At 39.7% G+C, this 12,546-nt stretch overlaps 1 protein-coding gene across 1 annotated transcript in view; it reads right to left on the bottom strand.

Moving 5' to 3' along the window:
- TMCC3 (transmembrane and coiled-coil domain family 3) overlaps window positions 1–12,546 on the bottom strand; it is a 115,011-nt gene that overhangs the window by 89,472 nt on the left and 12,993 nt on the right. The gene's annotated exons all lie outside the window — the stretch shown is intronic.

The following is a 12,546-nucleotide window of genomic DNA, read 5'->3' as shown; positions in this document are numbered from 1 at the left end:
AAAGAAACACAATTTGTAATTATGTAATCTGAGCAGATTAATAGGATATTAATGATACATTTAATTTGCTTGTGTAGTAGACCATTTAAAAAGAATAATCAGAAAGGTTAATTTCTGCATGGTCCTCAGTACTTAAATCTCTCAGTCAATGTCCAAAGATGCATTGTGAATGTCTGTTTATATCTCCTGCCACAAAAGCTATGATTGGGTGTTCATTGAATGTATGTCAAGTTCCTTGCCCAAACATTCAATAGACCATTAAATGGAAAACAGTAATTAGCATTTGAGCCTCTCCACATGATGTTTGCCCTGACCTGGATAGCCCACACAAGCCCGAACTAGTCAGATCTTGGAAGCTAAGCAGGATCAGATGTGGTGATGGGAGACTTGCAAAGAAAACGAGGGCTGTAGAAGCGATGGCAAATCACTTTTGTTAGTCTCTTGCCTTGAAAATCCTAGTAGGGGTTGTCATATGTCAGCTATGACTTGAAGGCACTTTCCACCACACATTGTGTTTAAATGACCAGAGGTCATCTTCCATAATGAGCCACTGATTCTCACAGGTACAAAGTCCAAGTCCTATATTTCTATTAGCAAATTAGGGCTAGAGGCTGCTCTATACTGTACTTGCATAAGTATGAACTGCTATAAAGCTACATTTTTGTAACCAAGATGATAATTTGTTTCTTAATTTTCAACAAAATCTATTGATTTCCCATGAGAAGCCTGGTGCTTACAGCATTAATGAATTGCAGAACTGTAGAGAAACCCAGCGGCCTATTTTCTGTTACAGTCTGATAACTGAGAAGTAACTTGCCTATGTACATCAAGTAGAAAATGTTATTAAAAAGCAATGAACAAATCAATTCCATTTTTGTTAATAACAGTATACAACATTGCCACCCCTTCTCTTATGTCTACATGAATAACTTTAAAATAATGTAGTGTTTTAACATGTACTGACATTTGTAATGGAAATATACTGGATTTCTATTTACTACAATGCTTGCTGTCTTTCAAATCAGAACTGGTACATCTAGTACTGGAGTAATTATACTTTAAATCGTCTATACTAAAACATTTCTTTCTTCAACACGCAACAAACCTCAGTATTCTACAGGATTTGATTCAGTCTAATTGTCTTTACAAACTTTAAAAACTTATTTATGAGAAAATTGGTGATTTCCTAAGACCTTTTCTAACATTACAATAGCATGTACCAGGAGACTACTAACTGCAAACGATACAAGTATGTGCTATCCACACATACTCTCAATATGCACGGTAACCATTTTGTATGAACAAAACCAATACATACATTTTATGTACACAGAGCCTTTAAACGCATGAATAAAAATCCTGAATAATCCTATGACCAGTTTGTGCATACTGAGGCTGTACCTGTATAGTAAACACGTGTTGTTCCTGTTCACACAACATGGTGACCATGAATGTCAGGAACAGAATGGATAGCATATGCTCCCATTACACTGGGTTGATGAGTTACTGGTACACATTTATTTTATATCTGAAAAGCCCTATAGTAGTAATTTCCTTCACAATGCATTGTTCAGACTAAAAGCAGGAATCACATAGTTTGCACTTTTTAGAATAAAGAAACACAACATCTTAAAAGTCACTACAATTATATCTACTGAAATAATATGAAATTTCTGCCTCCTGTTTTTATTGTTGTGACAGACAAGACTGACTCCAGCTCTGCCTCTCTGGAAGAAATAACCAATAAGAGCGGGCAGAATGCTGGACCGGTGACAGTTTATTGGAGAGAGGGAGAAGGAGAGGTATTTTGGAGCAGCTGAGAGAAGGCAGTGGAGATATTGCTGACATTTAGAAACTTGTTCTGTTACACTGAAACATTGCCTGGTTAATTCCAGTTTGAAAACATTCACTCCTATGTTACAGCTTGTAAATAAAGTTTATTTTTGTTTTGTTTAACCCTGGCTGGCTTCAAGTCATTGGCTGAAGGAAAATATCACACACAGAGACGTCAAACGCTCTAGTCACATTAAATGTGCCAAGTTTAAGTAAATGGTGGCAGTGTATGTAGGGAAAGTATACTCTAAATTCCCTTTCCCCAATAGCTCTGGGCAGTAGCTGAGTGAGGGGAAATAAATAAAGGGAGTAGGCTGCCTGTCTGGTGGAGCATCTGAGAGAGGAGAGAGGGGCCTTGTGTGTATTTGGGTCAGGGCTTTCTGCCTGATGATAGAGGTGTGGCAAGTGGTAATTGTCTTTTACTGCCTGGGAAGCCCCCACACCTATGAAGGGAAGTTTAGGGTGGGTGGCAGTAGAAAAGGCAGTCGCAAATTGCGATAGTTGATTATTATCTTTCATGTGTTAGGAACACAGAACTGAGAACGACAGCACAGGATCTGGAAGAACTATGTTCAAATCCTCACTATGTCATAAAAAATCACTGAGCATCTGAAATCACTCCACTCTCCAAAATATAAGGACAGATGGACTCACATTCTAGCTGCATCTAAAGAAGTAAGCTGTGACTCATGAAAGCTCATACCCTACCACAAATATTGTTCGTCTTATAGGTGCTACTGGACTCTTGACCTTAGACCAATCATTTTCTCTCTCATTCTAGTCTACCCTCATGGGGTTGTTGCAAGGATAAAATGAGAAAGGATAGAATACAAATGTACAAGGTAGTGTAATAGATTTCTATGTTTCTTCTAGATTTAGGATCCATGGCTCAGCCTGATTTAGAAAAAACTCATCTGGCCTATATCGCTTAATATACTACTTTTACCTGGCCTATGTAATAAATGCATTTCATCACTCTGTAAATAAAGGCTAATATGATTATAGCACATAAAGAAGCTAAAAACCTGCGTGAAACTGAACAAAGCCACCCTACAGTTCAAACGCAGGAGGAAAAGCCATGGAAAAACCTATGTTATCTATTACTTATTTACTGTGTACTTCCCTCACACACAAAGAATGACTGGATTTGGGAAGCTTTGAATCACACTCCAATTCACTGTGATGTCTGGAAAACTTGGAGTTTGTTTCCTCTCTACAAACCATGATTTGAATCCCCAGTTTATAATCCCAATTCACCCAAGTGCCTATATTAGAATATCACAGAGATTAGAGGATGATAGAAGGCTTCTCGAACTCAGACGTTTTCAGTCATGTTCCATGTGTGTGGAGAGAGCAGAAGAAAGAGAGGGAAGCATTTGAGCATGAAAATAAATGTCACCTGTGCCTGTTACAGGCCAACCTCTGTTTGTTATGACATGTGAATGTAGCAAGACCAAGTGACATCGGCTATGATTATTTCTATGTTTTTAATTGTGAGCAAGATAAGGAATTAGGCGAAAGAAAAGGAGATGAGAGGAGTTATATACTATTTATTTATTTTATTTAAAGCATTTAGCTGCCTTTTCTCCACAGGTAGTCAAAGCAGCTTACAAAGTACTATGGTAAAGAGAATTGTGATCTATATAATACCATATCTAGGTCCAAAGAAGTAGATTACAGGAACAGGAAATGTGACCATGTTCCAAATCACATTTAATTTTTTAAGAAATGAAGAATATATAGATCATTGAAATCAGTTACTGTGCTAATTAGTCTGTGGGCCAGACCAAATGTATCAGCTAAGGCAGCAAAATTGCTTTAAGTTTTTCTGAAAGGTGTATGTCTATGTATTATTTTTTGATGTGAGAAATAGTTCGGATTGGTACCTTAAACTTTTTATGACATCATCAAGATAGCCGATGCCAAGTTTTCCTATTTTTTTATCATTTGAGCTATAACTCATCATGAACCAAGTGACCAATTTCAAATTTTAAAGCTAATAATTTCCTCTACAAATAACTAATAGTGCTTCTATCCATTACTGTTTTTGGGATACAAAGCATAAATCCATTCTTTTCTGTATGTTTGTTTATAAGGTTTGAAACAAATGGTGCTTTACCTAATCAAGATAGTTACCTAAGCTATATTAGACAGTGTTCGTTTATTCTTTTGCCTTTCTAAATAATAACATTATCATTTTGATATACCACAATTAGCTATATGAGATCAACATGTTATGTGATTTTTATCCAATGTAACTGAATAATAGGTAACTTTGGGTTACTGCTAAGAAACGCACACACAATCGCCATGTTGTTTGAAAGACACAATATGTGGATTTCCAGCATCAGAGACTAAAAATCCGTGGTATTACTTTTCAGACAAAATGGCCATTGCATGTACTGAGAGTATCACATGCAGCATGGCCTCCCTGTTACATATGGTCCATTGTATCACCTTAAAAGGGGTAAGGTCAGGTAAATATTAGTTACACCTGAACAGCTAAACAATGAGTACAATTTGGTCCCTTTCATTTCATTTTTATTTTATCTTTACATGTTCTAGCTGGCTACTATTTCCCCAGTGTAATGTTCTGCACATTCATGTTAAGAAACGTTTCTGCCATCACTGAAATTAGAAATTAAACAGTACACTGCATTTCTGCAGCCGTGGCTTATTGCTTGTTCACACATGATATTTCTTCAAATTATCCCATTTCAGAGACAGTTAAAAGTGGTTGCATAAGGATAAGAATGTCCAATAATCCAATTCTTCATAGCAAGGAAAAATCTTCCCTACCTAAAACACTTGCCACCTCATAGCTTGTCAAACAAAACATAGCAACCTCATTACCTCTGAAGTGTTTAAAGTAAGACAAATCTACAAATTACTTCAGCAACTAACCATGGTAACAGGTGCACACTACTTCTATGGAGCCAAATATGATCTACATCACCAGAATGTCTTGAAAGAATTCCATTTTCCAAGTCACAATATTTAACTCAAGTTAACGTTAGATAGCCATTGTGGTGTGGTAGTTAAAGTCAGACTAGGGTTTGGGAGGCCCAGATTCAGATCCAAGAAAGCTCATTGGGTGACTTTGTGCCAGTCATACTCTTTCATCCTAACCTACCCCACAGGGTTGTTGGCATGAGAATAAAATGGAGGGGAGAATGATGTTGTAAGATGCTTTTAGTTCCCATTTGGGAGAAAAGCAGGATATAGCTACATAAATAAATGTCTGGAAGAAATATAAAGTGTATATTTAGTTGAGACAGCGTGTGTAGTGGTTAGACTATTGGACAAGAATCTGGGAGATCCAGGTTTGGATCCCTACCCTGCTATAGCAGCTTGCTGGGTGACCTAGTGCCAGTCACACAGTCTCAGCCTAATTTACCTCACAGAGTTGTTATAAGAATAAAATGGAGGAGGGGAGTGTTATGTATTGCTTGAGTAAGAACAAAGGCTCCTGAGGCCTACAAAGCTATTGGTGTTTGGTGCCAGCACGGCCAATCAGAACTGTTGCCTTGTAGTCCAATCGCTGAGCTGCAAAATAGATACTTGTATATAGTTCATGCAAACGAAGGATTCTAGCTGCTTATGTTGTATTGGTTGTTGTTAAGAGTGGGTGTGGTTTCTACAAGTATAAATTGGTTACTGTTGAGCCTGAGTGCTGTCTGCCTGTTTCCAGCTTCCAATAAAGATGTTTACTATAATAAAGAGCTGTTAATCTCAATATATAATAAGGAGGATGCTGTAAGCCACTTTCGGGAGAAAGATGGTGTCTAAATGTAATTGAATAAATGCATGTAGCAGCAAAAAAATTTCTCCATGTAGAGCAACCAGGATGATCAGAGGCATGGAAACCAAGCTCTACAAGAAAAGACTGAGGGACTTGGGGATGTTCAGTTTGGAGAAGAGGAAGTTGAGGGGAGATATTCTTTCTCTCTTTAAGTATTTAAAAGGCTGTCACTTAGAGGAGGGAAGGAAGATGTTCCTATTGAAAACAAGGATAGGACTCGAAACCATGAGTTTAAACTACAGGAGAGAAGGTACCAGCTGGATAGTAGGAACAACTTCTTCACATTTTGAATAATCTAGCAGTGCAATCAGCTGCCTAAGGATGTGGTGGGTATCCCCTCACCGGCAGTCTTCAAGGAGCAGCCGGACAAACACTTGGGAATGCTTTAGGTTGTTCCTTCATTGGACAGGGGGTTGGACTAGATGGTTTGTAAGTTCCCTTCCAACACAATGATTCTATGATTATTACTTTCTCTACCACTATTATTAAAACACTGTGCTTTAAATTACTAGCAATATTAAGCATATTATCTGGTCCTATTCACCTTTTGTGCATGAGAACAATTCTAAACTGGTGTAGTCAGAAGTCAAATTTTATTCGCTGAGAATTATTCCCAAGAAAGTGTTCTTAGGATTAAGAGTATTATGCAGCAATATACTGAGCTGCCTCACTGTGTATACCTGTAAAGATACAACACTTAGGTCACATTGACAATGTTTCACTCCAAATATACTGGCTGAACGCAAAATGGAGGATAGTCTTCTCATTAAATACAACAGCTGGCTCATACCTGCTAAATACATCAGTTAGAAACTGAAAGCCCCCTAAATCAATCACATTGAAGCTAAATATACCAACTGGGTATTCATCTATTTTGCACATAAATGAATTCTAATAGGGGTCAAGGCGTTGTTAATTCTAGCTTATTCATATTACTGTAGATGAAACCATCAAAATGAAACTCCTTCCCTATCAAGCTTTTACCCTTGACCCAAATTTGCATTTCATTTTCAAGAAATCTAGTGTTAACTCATTGGGCTTGAGCCTAGATCTATCCAAATCCACATCTTTATTATCATATGGTGATTAGGATACTTGGGAGCAGGAGCAGATGTGGCATCCCTGCCTTCATTTTACCACAAAATGTTTCAAACAGCATTACTGACATTATTCTGCAATCTCTATATTATATGCAATGTTCACAGATACTTTGAGCATAGGTTAGGATGAAGTCACTGCTCCAAAACAGTCCTTAGCAGAACATTTGTTATTAGTTTATGGGAAGCAGTTTACAGTGCAGGATTTCCTCCCTTTGTATGCACATTCAAAACTGTACAGTGTGTATCTTTATTTTCCACTACGGTTTTCCATTCATTATCTTTGCTATTTTACCTCCTGAACTCACACAGAATCTCAAGTAGTTCATGTTTGCTTGGTACAACGAACTTTTGCCCAGAAGATATTTTGGCACCAGAGAAGAGGGATAAATAATGCTTTCTCAGAGGAAGTTTACACAATCATTTGGGGGGGGGGAAGTCTACAGAACCAGGACACATTTTATAGTCATAGTTCCATTCGGATCAGTTTGGTCTGCTCCAGTTCCTATGAATACCTTCTACCACCTTCAACTGAATTCAACAGCCACGTATCTTTCTGGGAGATAGGCATGTTGCCGTTGTTGTACTGACCTGTTTCTCCAGACTTAAAAAAACTGCAAGGTGCTAAACAAGGCATTCAACAAACAGTATCCAGGTTCTAGACAGCTAAGACTGAGTCACGCAGGATAAGATCTGTGCCACTTCCCCTTGCGAAATCTCAGGAGCAACCAGGGTTTCTTCAAAAAAAAAAAAAAGAGGTCAGAATTCAACTGAATACTTCTAACGGAGAGCCCTGCTGAATGCCTAAGTCCAATAATAGCCACATTAAAACAGGCAGTACTGAGCAGGGGGCCTTCAACAACTGGAAATACAGAGAGCTGTAAATTCAACTTCCTTGATTGAAGAAGACTATGCACCTGTTTAAGAAGAACTCTCAAGTATAGATCATCTTCATCTGGATGGCCATTTGCTTTCCTTCAGATAGGTCCTTAGACTGTCATGAAGCAAAGTCCACGGACCAGCCTTCACAGAGGTTGCTTCAGAATCATAGTCTAAGGCATTTGGAGTCTGGGTCATCCAACACACACACACACACAGGTAATTTCTAGATCAGACTTCTACAGGACACTTTACATGGAACAATCTTTGAAGCTAGTCCAAAAACATCACTCCATCCAGTATGCAGTTACATGATTCTAGCTTATGCTAGGCACTTGGACCACATTATACAATCTGGCAGTGTTTCACTAGTTGCCAATTCATTTATAGGCAGAATTAAGAGTGTTGCCTTTACAGTCAGAGGAACCTTAGAGTGCTTTCTCCCATACCAACTTCCTTGTGTATCACTTTGAGAGACCCTGTTTCTATGGCTGGATACAAGACTGGTATCAGAAATCAGAGAAGTAATGTACCTCTCTGACTTCTGATGCTTAGAAAGACCTTTAGCACAATGCTGTAGCAAGGCTTAGGAGCGGAAAAGCAGGAAGTCCTGACAGAAAAAGGTGAGATAACATCAAGAATCTGATGCTGAAAACACATTCATGTGGTTTCTAATTTAGTTACAGCAAGTCTGGTCAGGTGTCAGCTAATCTCAAAAATATGTACTCTTTATGGTGCATACATTTGTCAATCTGAACAAATAATTGCTGTATAGGGTCAGTCTGGTATTATTCAGTTACAAGTGTCACAGCAAAGCAACCAGAAAGTTAGACATTTTGATTTATAGGTATTGAAATGACTGATGCAATACATTCACATGAAATAGGCCATATAGTCACCACACCTGCTATTCTCTGTCCACAGCAAGGCTGATTCGTCTCTGATTCATACATTACACAATTATGCAGTTAAAGCAGCCAGTAGTTTCAAAGAGAAGTTGGTATCGCTTGACACAGAATTTGCAGGTTTCCCCTTGAAACCTATGTTGGGCCTGTCCAATATAGCCTCACATTATCAAGTGGGATTTTAGCCTTTAAAAGTAAGATGTGAGAGGTAATGGATACTAAAATGGGATGCCAACAGCAAGTATCAGTGTCAACAAATTCTGCTCAGCCCTAATTCCAAAACAACAAGTTACTATTATTAAGGGCTAGTTCATAGCTGGTTGTGGCAGAAACGATTTTAGTTTTACATCGGGAAGTATTTGAAATATTCTGCCACAAGAATACTGCAGAACTTACCATGGCAAGAGAAATCCTGAACCGTTGTATAGATGGTCAGAAACAAGTCATGTGGATACCCATAATTAACCAGGATTAGCAAAGTATTCTGTGTGCATTTGTGTGCCTGCATGTTTGCAGAGTTACTCCAGTCTAAGCCTGTATGGGTGTCAGGCTGCACTTTGGGGGCGTCTGAGCCTGGGGGAGGCGTGCCCTCCAGGTTGGTCCCGTTCTCAGCCGTAGCCCTAAAATGGACCTCAGACTGGAGGAGGAGGGGGTTTACAGCACCCTTGCACCCTCTCTCCTCCGTGGAGTTGCAGGTTGCCCTCCCTCTCCCTAGTGTTGCCAACCATGCCACTCACTCATTCCTCCCCAGCGCTTCTTGTCGGCTGGCCTTTTATAGGGGCTGCCCTGGTTGGTTCGCTGCCCCTCTCCCAGGCTCCAACCCTCTGGTCCTCTCCCCTGTCTGTCCTGTGATCTCCCTTCCTAACCAAGGGCCAAGCACACCTCCTCTCCCTGCCCCCATACCCCTCTTGCCCAATGGGGTTGTGGCTGTCGGGCGGGACTGGCCGGCCACTGCCAGGTCCTGCGCCCTCGAGCAGGTGGCATGAGCTGCACGGGCACCTCCCTTCCTTGTTCCATTTTGAACAGTGTCAGGGCGAGGTCCCTGCAAAATAAGCATTTTGTATCCTGGCAGCTAAAGAATGACAAAATGATAGATCTCACTAAATTTGAACCAATTTTATGGGAAATTTTCTGGTTTTTTAATTGGATAACCAGAAGTCTTATTCAAAAATATGTTATCTGCTGATTGATCAATAATACAGTACATAATAAAAATAGCATGCGATTCTGACCTGAGTTTAGAAAAGTGGAACTTTATATACAAGGTGTTTTGTTTCAAAATGAGAAATCAGTGGCACTTATATCACCACAGAAGTGGCCTAAAATAAGTTTAAATCTGTAAATGTTTTGCTCTGAAAAATGTGGGGTTTTAAAAATCATGTTTGGTGGTGATGCTGTAGGTCAGAAATTTATTGGAAAATGGTCTGAAAGGTAAAATCTGATCCCTATTTTTCTCTTGAATTGCACAGATTTAGTGCAAATCCCATACAGAAAAGTGATATTAAAAAGCATACATGAGTTTGTATTTATTATGTCATTTTAGATATTTATGCCATCTTGTGACTGAATTTATATTCACATTTTAAAATAATATATATTTTTGAAGGGTTTGCATTAGGAGGTCTTTTGTAACAAATGATTTTAAAGTAAAGATCAGGCAGTAACACTGATGAGCACATCCAAGCTACTCAGTTGTAAATTTTACTGTTGTTCTCTTAGCATTTGTACTACATTTTTGATAATGCAAATGTTTGAATGTAGGAATCTTACAAATCAAGATTTCATAAATATTTAACAGACATAGTTTTGAATGTTACAGGCAACCACCTACTCTTTCTACATGGCAAATGATCCCTCAGCTATTCATTAAAAAAAATCTAATTCAAGCCTCAGCTAAGTAAAATGTCCTTTGTCATCTTTCCAGTTACTGAGCTTTTGATATGACTTTGCTCAAATAAGGAGCAGTAATAGTATGAATGGGGCACTCACAGTAATATGTCCAGCCTACAGGTCAGCATCTACTAATGAAATGAGATTTCTGCTTCAGATCAGGTGCCATTTAGATGTTCGTTCATCCACTTATCTCTGAACAGATCTTGTATGACTGGTAATAAGATTTAAATGACTTAACTACGTAGGTGGGCCCTAACCACATGGATCTTTGCCAGAGAACTGGCACCACCCAAGAGAAGGAACGCCACCTCCCACACAATAGAGGGAATGTTTAAGGACAACATGTATGTGGACTATCTTGTAGTCCAATAGGCAAGTCAGAGGTTCCTGCAAGTGACACATACATGTGCATATTTCCCCATATGTCTGAAAACCTGTCTGCAAACGCTCTTTCAGTGAAATTCTAAACTGAGTTAATCCAGATCTGGTGCAAATCCCATTATCCAGAGACAGAGCTGCAGAACTTGCGCCCCCGTCCGCCGGACTTGCCACAGCCCCAGGAGAATGGTGGCAACGATGAGGGAGCCACCCCACACCCCAGCAACCCGGCCAGAAGGCTCTGGCTAAGACCTCCATCTCCAAAATCTCCAGGAATTTCCCAACATGGAGCTGGCAACCCTACTTCTCAGGCAGGTAAAGGCTGGTCACCCACATGCCACCTGTCTAGCCTCTACTATAGCATGCAGAGAGCCCCCCTGACACAATCCTCACAGGGCCCCCCTTTTCTTCTTCCAAAGGCTCCACCAGATAGGTAGTCCATTCCTTGTATTTATCTCCCCCTCATCTAGCTACCACCGAGGGCTATGGGAGAAAAAGGAACTTAGAGGTTACTTTTCCTATATATACATGCTGCTACCGTTTAAACTTGGCCCATTTAATCTGACCAGAGTGTCTGAGGCCTGTTTGTGGGATATTTTCCCTCAGCCAACAATTTCAAGCCAACCAGGGTTAAACAAAATGAAAAAAACCTTTATTTACAAGATAGATGACAGGAGTGAGCAAATTTTAAATTAATAAACAAACTGGAGTTAAACAGAAAATGTTTCGATGTAACAGATTAGCAGCAAGCTATCAGTCTGCTGCCTCCTTTAGCAGCATCTCAAACCCTTCTCCTATAGCCACAGGAGTTAGCCATGTTAGTCTGTAGTTGCAAAATAGTAAAGAGTCCAGTAGCACCTTTAAGACTAACCATCTTTATTGTGGCATAAGCTTTCGAGAACCACAGCTCTCTTCGTCAGATGCATCTGATTTAGTCTTAGACTTAAAGGTGCTACTGGACTCTTTATTATTTTTCTCCTACAACTGCTCCTAAAAGCCTTCTTTCCTTCCAATAGATGCTAACTCTCATTGGCCCAGCATTCCACCCACTCCCATTGGCTGTCACTCAGGAGAAGTGAAGCTGGGGCCTATAATTTCTTGTCAATGTTGGGTCTTTTACACCTTTTGTTATTAATGGTGCTTTATGCATGGCCACTTTACAGCATTTCAGAATCTATTCTGTGTCCCATGTTCTCCCAAGTTCTGCACCTGCAAGAGTGTCATGGAAAGCAGAAACGGGTTTCGTCCATCTTTTCCCCATTTTCCTCCCTGCATACACCCCACAATTTTTTTAAAGCTGCTGCTAGCATGCATTCTGTCCGTAAAGAATCAAATACTCCCGTTCTTCTTCTTCTTCTCTCCTCCCCATCCCGCTTCCTTTCACCAGGAGCTGATTGGTCTTTCTGAGGATAACCACACGCACCCTCCTCAGCTTCCCAAACCCTTTTTCTGCCATTTTTTTGGGTTTAGTAACATTGCAATGTTACAATGCATGCCCAAAAATTTAAAAAATGTAGATTGCAATCCCCCCTGAAAATCCTAAACTACACCGACACTTTCTCTTGCGTCTAAAATGAAAACAAGACACCAAATCGAAGCTGCTTCTGATGGTGCAAAGCGCAGGAGAGCCATGGCTTGTCCACGTCGACTGGAGCGAATGCTCAGAATGACCAGATTGAAGTGACCATGCATAAAACATGAATGTTATGTTAGCCTCTTTCCATGTCTCTGGCATCTTTTCTCCCTCTAATATAGAATT

This window comes from Eublepharis macularius, chromosome 9, assembly GCF_028583425.1.
Source record: "Eublepharis macularius isolate TG4126 chromosome 9, MPM_Emac_v1.0, whole genome shotgun sequence".
Classification (NCBI taxonomy): Eukaryota; Metazoa; Chordata; class Lepidosauria; order Squamata; family Eublepharidae; genus Eublepharis; species Eublepharis macularius.
This window is presented reverse-complemented; position numbering and strand designations above follow the sequence as displayed.